The following is an 8,667-nucleotide window of genomic DNA, read 5'->3' as shown; positions in this document are numbered from 1 at the left end:
TTAATTACATTTTTTTTAAAAACCAAGCCCTGTAATATTTATAATCATAACTCAACACAGAAAGAATATTTAACACTTAAGACTTTATGGTCAATGGGTGTTTAAAAACAATTTACCTTTCAATGTACACACATATTTTTGTTACATTGAAGTATAATTCAGTGATCACTAAGGCTTCCATACAAAAAATGTCCTGTTTAGAATGAAATACTGTGAGGAAATAGAAATAGAAATATAAGCCTATGGGGACTAAAGACTGAGGGAAAATTTTAGACTGGAAAAGAAGAGTGTGCTTTTATTTATTAAATGAATGATTGTGATTCTGCACTTGCTGTTGTGTTTAAATTACTTAGAAGAGAATTTACAGTTATCTGACAGTTTAATTTAAAAGTGTCATTGTTTATAATTTGCCACAAATTATACCTTTGGCAATTAGTTATAAAATAAACATGAAATTTTAGATGTCAACTTAAAGATGCACAAGATTTTCTTGAAATTTTTCATAGAAAAATGAGTAGAGAAAGGCATAAAGGCCACTGATTTAAGCCACAGCCCATGAATACTATTGCTGTTATAATCCCTTTATTTACTCTACGCGTTTTCAGTTTACTCTGTGAATTTTAATTGTCCTTGGGTGTTTTTTTTTCATTGTAATTAGGGTTCTTTCATCAGGATAAATCCTCACCTTAGGATGCCTTCACACATAACCACTTCTGAGGGTACTCTTCCTTAAACTGGGATTAACACCCACTTTCCAGGGCAAAGCATTGACCTCTTTTCTCTCCATGGTACATGTGTGCTGCCAGCACCATCCTCCCTGATCTCTGCAAAGAGGTGAAGCGTGAAGAGCTGGCTCATGAAAGTGGCCTTGAGTGTTTAGAGAACCGACCAGGCAGTAGGATGTGGTATTAATGAGAGATGGCCAGTGTTTGGACACCGAGATTTAAGGTCCACGCGACCTTGGACAAGTGGTGCTACATCTCACAGCTTTAACACTTAATCGATGTATCAGTAAATTTCTTTTCTGATACATCAGATAAAGAGAGTGCTTAATAAGATAAGCACTAAGTAACTTATCTTTTTAAAATTAAAAAAAAATTTTTTGTAAGAGCACTTATCTGAGATGTAGCTTATTGACAAGTTAAAAGTTTTATTTTATTGTTTTTATTTTGAGATCATTTGAGGCTTAAAAAAGTTACAAAACATAATTAATACAATGAATTTTTATGTACTTTTATCTAGATTCCCAAATGTTAAAATTTTGTGTAACAATATATTTATAAAAATAAGAAATTGATATTGATAAAATCTTACCATCTCATCTAGAGACCTTATTCAAATTCCACCGATAGTCCCAATGATGTTTTTTGTCTTGTTTTGTTTTGTTTTATTTTGTTTTGTTTTTCTGGTCCAAGAGTTAATTCAATATCTTATTGAGTTTAGTAGTCATGTCTTCTTAACCCGGACCAGTTCCTAAAGTTCCTAAGTCAATAAAAAGTTCCAGCAGGCCTTGAGCCATTGGAAAAGCATGGATAAAGACTGTTTGCTTGATCAAACTTCCAGCACCATCCATGCACTTTCCTGTAAAGTCCAGTTTTAGCAACAACCCTGCTAAGGTGGTTAAAGCAGAATTCCCACTGTCGATCTCTGATCACCCTCAATACCTGAGCAGGTCTCTCATTCTCCGTTATTCTCCAGGTGATGATGCCTGATCGCCCTGGCTTGTCTTCAGCAAGAGTCCTGTGAGGTTAGATCCGCCAGAAATGCTTCTTATCTCTGATGTTTACTCTTAACAATGTTTTTCATATACTGACCCTACCCTGTTCCTTGGCTATAAATTCCCACTTGCCCATGATACATTTGGAGTCAAACCCCATCTTTTCCCACTCTTATCCTTACAAAATCCCATGGTAATAGTCTCTATATCTATCACTGTGGTCCTGAATAAAATCTGTCTTACCATCTTAAAAAGCACCTTGAAATTTCTTAGAAATAGAACAAATACTCTTAAAATTTATATGGCACTACAGAAGACCCAAAATAGTGAAAGTAATCTTGAGGAAAAAGAACAAAGTTGGAGGTATCAGGCTCTCTGACCTCAAACTATACTACAAAGCTATAATAATCAAAACAGCATGGTACCGGCACAAAAACAGACACATAGATCACTGGAACAGGATAGAGAGCCCAGAAATAAACCCTCACTAATGTGGTCAACTAATCTATGACAAAGGAGGTAAAAATATACACTGGAGTAATGAGAGTCTCTTCAACAAATGGTGTTGGGAAAACTGGACAGATACATGCAAAAAGAAAATGAAACCGGACCACTCCCCTACATTATATACAAAAATAAACACAAAATGGGTAAGGCTTGAACGTAAGCCAAAACTATAAACTCCTATAAGCAAACATAGGAAGTAAACTATTTGACATCAGTCTGAGTAATACCTTTTTGGATACATTCCCTTGAGCAAGGAAAAAAAAATAAACAAATAGGACTAAATCAAACTAAAATGCTTGTGCACAGCAAAGGAGAGCTGCAACAAAATGAAATGGCAACCTACTGACTGGGAGAATATGTTCTCAAATGTTATATCCAATATCCAATGAAGGGCTTATATCCCAAATACCTAAGAAACTCATATAACTCAATAAACAAAAACATTCTGATTGAAAAACAGGCAGAACACATGACAAGAAGATGTACAAATGACCGACAGTCATATGAAAAGATTCTCAACATCACTAGTTATTAGATAAATGCAAGTCAAAATCACAGTGAGATACCCACCCACACCAATCAGAATGACTCTTACTAAAAGCTTAACAACTGATCATGTTGGAAAGAATGTGGAGAAGAGGGAAACAGTGAAGAACCTTCGTGCACTTGCTGTCTGTGGGACTGCAAACTGCTGCAGCCTCTCTGGGAAACAGTATGGGGATGCCTCATAAAAACTAAAAATAAGCCCTGGCTGGCATAGCTCAGTGGATTGAGCATGGGCTGTGAACCAAAGCATCGCAGGTTTGATTCCCAGTCAGGGCACATGCATGGGTTGCAGGCCACAGCCCCCAGCAACCACACATTGATGCTTCTCTCTCTTTCTCCCTCCCTTCCCTCTCTAAAAATAAATAAATAAAATCTTTTTAAAAATCTAAAAATAGATATACAACCTAACAATTCCACTTCTGGGTGCCTATCTAAAGAAAATGAAAACTCTAATTCAAAAAGATACATGCACCTCTGTGTTTATTGCAGCATAATTTGCAATAGCCGAGATATGGGAGCAACCTAGGTGTCCACAGATAGATAAATGAACATCAAAGATGTGGTATATGTACAACGGACTATTATGCAGCAGCAGAAAAGAATGATATCTTGATATCTGAGACAACATGAATGAACGTACAGAATATTATACTAAGTAAAATAAGTCAGGCAGAGAAAGACCAGTCCTGTTTGGTTTTACTTATATGTGGGATCTAAAACAAAACAAACAAATGAAAACCTACTCATAGAAACAGAGAGCAAAGAAATGGTTACCAGAGGGTTAGGGTTCGGGAGATGGCTGAAAAGCAGAAGAGGAATATAGTCAACAATGTTTTGATGAGTTTACTGGTGACAGATGGTTACCAGGATGGGTGGGATGGCCACATTGTAAGGTGTAAAAATGTGGAATCACTATATTGCGCACCTGAAACTAATATAACCAACATAAGGTTGTAAGCCAAATACAAGTAAATTAAAAATATGTAAGTATCAAGGGTATATTTTTAAACAATATGCACTAGTTATTTTGTAGTGTGTGGGGATGACTGTTCTCATGAAATTCTGGGTATGCATTTTTGGACAAAATGCTACAGGAGATGTTGTGGCCTTGTCAGAGCAGCCCACGAGGAGGCAACCGATTCAGATGTCTCCTTCCTCGTGAGGTTAACTTGGACCACTTCCTTAAGATGCTCTCTGTCAGGTTTCTCCAATGTATTTTTTCAGTTCCTTATTGATGTGACTTTCCCTTACATATAGAAGTCTCGCATAGAAACTTCCAATATTTTTCTGTTTTTTTTTCACACATCAAAATGTACAGAATCTGAACTTTGGGTAGCTGGTGTTCGTCTCTGACTTCCCATTTCTTTACAAGGCATTGTAAAATAGACCTTTATCTGGGCTTTTCATGGTGAACCTCTGCCAAGCTCCAGGCATAAAATTAGAGCATGACATTTTAAAGAACATATTGGGGAAAAATACGAAATTCTGTATTAAAATAGCTAACCTTATTCTATTACCAAATTTTGTATTTTTTAAAAAGGGATTTCAAAATTAGAAGACCTAAGATTAAGCCTCTGCTCTAGTTCTTATAAGCTTCGTGAGCTTTCTGTATTTTTGTATCTCGACTGCCTCTTTTATAAAACTGGAATACTTAAGCCTACATGAGTTAACCTTCCAGTTCTCTTATAACCTTCACAGAGATAACTGTGCCTATGATGTTGTGCCATTTTGGGCGTCCGTTTAGATCTAGACTCATGCTGAATGGTTCACTCCTCCCTTTGGGATTTTGTTTTCGCACTTTCCATGACCACGTTGTTTATATCATCTAAAACATTCGTAACAGAGCGAGCGCCTATGGCAAAAAACCCACCACGTATCATTGCTGCTATTTTTATATCTAGAATTCAAGTCTAATAGAAGTAAGTGGGCGTGAGTTATAGTTGTTAAGCATTTAAGCATGTTGATCTCGTGTGTGTGTCTGCGCACAATGCGGCGGTTGCCATGGCATCTGCATGCATGATTTCTGTGAAGGTGGTGCTGATTGAATCTATAAAAAGATAAGCAAAAAAAAAAGATGTTTATGAAACCCTTTCCTGATGAAATTGCTGCTGATGCCAATCTGTGTGTTTGTTTTGTTTCAGTCTGCATTGCAGTATTAAATGTTTCTTCTAATGGTAGATTTTTAGACTGCTGGATGGTTGATTGATCTCTTACTGATGGTTTATTAAATCACGGTGCTCACTGGTGTGAGAGGAGAGTGAAAGGCAATGTTTTTACACAGTCCAGATGACATGTATTCTTAGCTTTTATGCATGTCCTGTGTCCCTGAGAAGGTGTTTAATTAAATTTTTAGAAATCAAATGAGGCGTGTGGCCTATCTCAAACAATTCTAATGTAATTTCATACATAAATGATTTTTTGCGGGTTAGGGCTGATGATCACTCTCTGCTCCCCGCCACGGGTCTGACTGACAGGCCGACTTACTTCAAGTTTGGTTCTGGGAAGTCAGACTAAATCCTACCATTATCTGTGGGACTTGAAGCAAATCTCTCCTTTACACCAGACCTCAGTTTCTTTTGCTTTAAAGCTGAGAGGGTTGGCCAGGAAAACTCTTGCTTCACGTCAGCTGTTCAGTATGATTGTGTGTGCACATGTGTGTATAAACCTACATTATTACGGGCCCCATTTGCTCAGGGATGAGGCATGTTTTCGATAAACTGATAGTTCGTTTAGGTATATTTCAATGCAATTTGAAATGGATATACTTTAACACAAGTTGTTGAAACACAGAAAATGGCTTTTGGTTTTCTTCTCTGTTCACGGATTCATTCCTAATTGTACAGTAACACACAGCAGAAAGCGGCCAGACTTTGGGGTCAGACAAAACAAGCCTGAAATTGAGCTCTGCTACTGATGACTGGCACACCTGGGAGAGGCTTAGTTTTGAATTTAGGTGAAAGTTCATTGACGTATTAGAAATGACGGCAGGTGCTGCACGTGGTTTTCTCTCCTATGAATTTTATAGACTAAAAGACTGAGAAAGATTTTCAGAAAAAGAAGGGTTCATAATAAAGGGATTCTCATATACCTGGAAGATAAACTGAGACTCAGTAATTTGTGAATGGAATTTCCAGTTCCCCTTGGAGGGAAACATACTTTCGGTCACACAGAAATGAATGGCTCAGAACTTCATCCGAGCATTTATGTATCTGTTGATGTCATGTGTACTGTCTTAGCAGGAAATGGGGAGGAAATGGGGGCAGGACGGAACACAGAGAGAAGTTAACCTGCTTTGTGGATGCAGCCGATTTCTTAGCTGAACCTACAGGGAGCCCTGGAGTGGGATGGTCCTCAAGATGTCTCAAACTGAGACAAGGGAGAGGAGCCTTTATACTCTGTCATTGTCCAGCCACAAGCCACGGGTCAGCCTCAGGTTGGGGGAATTCCCTGGAGGTGAGGGGACTGCCCAGTGCGGACACATCTGTGAGCATCCAGCTGCCAGTATTTCCAGCCACTGGGGGCGAGTGCATTGGCCCTGAGGGGGATCCAGGGGGAGTAACCAGAACCCACCGTGCTTATTTCTATCCATGTAAAACTAGGCATGCTTTATCCAATGGTCCTCAAAAATGAGCATTTTTATTAAAGTGAGGCGAGCATATTTTCCTAGAGAACTGTACCTCATGTTATTATCCAAGAGGTTCTGTTAAGATCTAACCCCCCTTTCAAAATCGTCTATAACTGATACAATCTTATTTCACCACAAGAACCTATTTTGGCATATCACCAAATAACGATATGCAGAATTAGATTCTATAAAACTTTTTTGAACATTGCAGGTTTACAAATAGATTACTAAGGTAACTACTATTTAATAGTGTCAATACTTAGAAAATACTTTATCATTTCAGCCATTCTCAAGAACGAGATAGGGACACGCACAGGCAGAGGCCCGCCCATGTGCCCACTCCTGACTCTGCCTCTCGGTTCCGGAGTTGGACCCATGGCTGCGCTGGTGGTGACAAGACAAAAGCTGACTCCGGTCACTGGAGGGTGGGCGGATGTACGTCTGCGGCTGGGCCGGGGCCCCAAGTGCCTCGGCGCCTGCGGTTGGCTTCCTGGGGAGGCTGCCAGCGTTGGCGATGGGGGTGTCCTTTATGAATAATGAAAAGCAGCAAAAGCCAATGCTATCAGGCCAGGATTTTCAAACCATAAAAATAGATGCAAAAGAGAGGTTTGACCCCACTCAGTGTCAAGACTCAACTGGAACTGGTACTGATGAAGAAGCAGTAGCAAGGCTTCTTGATGTTCCTGGAGCAGAAGTTCATTACTGGTCCAGGGTGCAGATGACATGATGCGTACAGATGTCAGTGTGTGCACAGCACAGGGCGACCTGGAGACTGTGCACACATTTACTCAGGGTTCTAACAAGTTAATTGGGTGCTACAAATACCTGGAGAAAGGTTTGAAAGATGAAGTAAAAACCTGCTGCTCTTCTCAAAGGATTTTTCAGTGTTACAGAAGAACAAATTGGCCGTGTTGACTGGTGTTCTTCTGGCTAATGGAACACTCAATGCATCCATTCTTAATGGCCTTTAGAGTGAGGATTTGGCCAAAGAAGGGGTTTCAGCAGCTTTTGCCATAAAGCTCTTTAAATCGTGGGTAAGGGAAAAAGATATGACTGCGGTAGTAACTGTGAGTCTTTGGAGAATCAGCGTGGATACCAGACTGGTGGGACTTTTCCTGCCAATAAACAACATGCTGAGGGGGAGGTCAGGGGGTGGAGGGATTGAGCAAAAGGGAAACGAACTCATGGACACGGACAACAGTGAGGGGGCATAAGGGGACTAAATGGTAATGGAAAAAGAAAATAAAATAATAAAACTTATATTAGCCAAAGTGAAAAAAAGCATTGAACACTTTATAAGTATTGTACTGAGGTGGGCTTCACGGAGATTTCAGAATATGTTCGAATCAGCAAACTCTAGGAGTTCATCAGGAACTCCATAAAAAATGGCAAGAACTTCAGATGTCCTGTGGTGATCCACTTAAGAATATAATTTTATATGTCAAGAAAAAGATGAAAACAGGAATAGCAGCAGCAGCATCCCAGAACCCATGGTCATTGGAAGAGTCTGGTCCAGTGTGATGAGCATCGTGGAACAGACAGAAAGAGGAGCTTACAGCAGAGCAAGCATCAAGCACTTTGAGAGGTACAGCCTTCTGCTTGCTGCCTTTACTGTTCAAGGTCAGTCTGAGCTGGCTCTGTTGCGGAAGATTCAGGACTATTGCTAGGATAACAGTCATTTCATGAAAGCCTTCCAGAAAATAGTGGCGCTTTTTTATAAAGCTGAAGTCTGGCGCGAAGGGCCCATTCTGAAGTGGTCTAAAGATGAGCACAGTGCAAAGGGAAAATGTGTTTTCCTTGAACAAATGAAAAAGTCTGTGGAATGGCTCAAAAGTGCTCAAGAGGAATCGGAGGCTGAAGCTGAAGAAGGCGACTGAGTGTTGAAGCTTCACACTCAGCAAAGCAAACAGGAGCTGCAGAGAAAATGTCACGTCTCGAGTGTCCTGGTTCTTACGTCTTCCTACCGCCCGTGTCAAGCACGATGTCAGGGCTTTCATGGCAAGCTTTATTGTAACTGTCTCTCTGGTTACAGGAAATGTTGGGTTTCGTTTCCGAAACTATGTTTTAAGTAGGCACAGGAGCTATATGTTCGAATCCAATGTTGCATTAGTCCTTTCAAGTTATCTTCTACCTCCCGTCTTTTCTCCTGCAATGATGCAATTTAAGGCCATCCGCAATGGCCAGTTTACTTGTTTCCTGGGTTTTCTATATACACCCTTCACAAATTATGATTTCGTGAAAAGTAATCCATTATAAAGATTATGGATTAAAC

At 39.7% G+C, this 8,667-nt stretch overlaps 1 pseudogene; it reads left to right on the top strand.

The window, feature by feature from the left end:
- Positions 1–6,924: 6,924 nt before the first annotated feature.
- On the top strand, positions 6,925–8,272 carry LOC123815895 (annotated as a pseudogene).
- The last annotated feature ends 395 nt before the right edge of the window (positions 8,273–8,667 follow it).

Source organism: Phyllostomus hastatus, unplaced genomic scaffold, assembly GCF_019186645.2.
Source record: "Phyllostomus hastatus isolate PE091 unplaced genomic scaffold, TTU_PhHast_1.1 phas_contig_196, whole genome shotgun sequence".
Classification (NCBI taxonomy): domain Eukaryota; kingdom Metazoa; phylum Chordata; class Mammalia; order Chiroptera; family Phyllostomidae; genus Phyllostomus; species Phyllostomus hastatus.
Note: the sequence above shows the minus strand (reverse complement) of the source record. Positions and strands in the feature narration are given on the sequence as shown.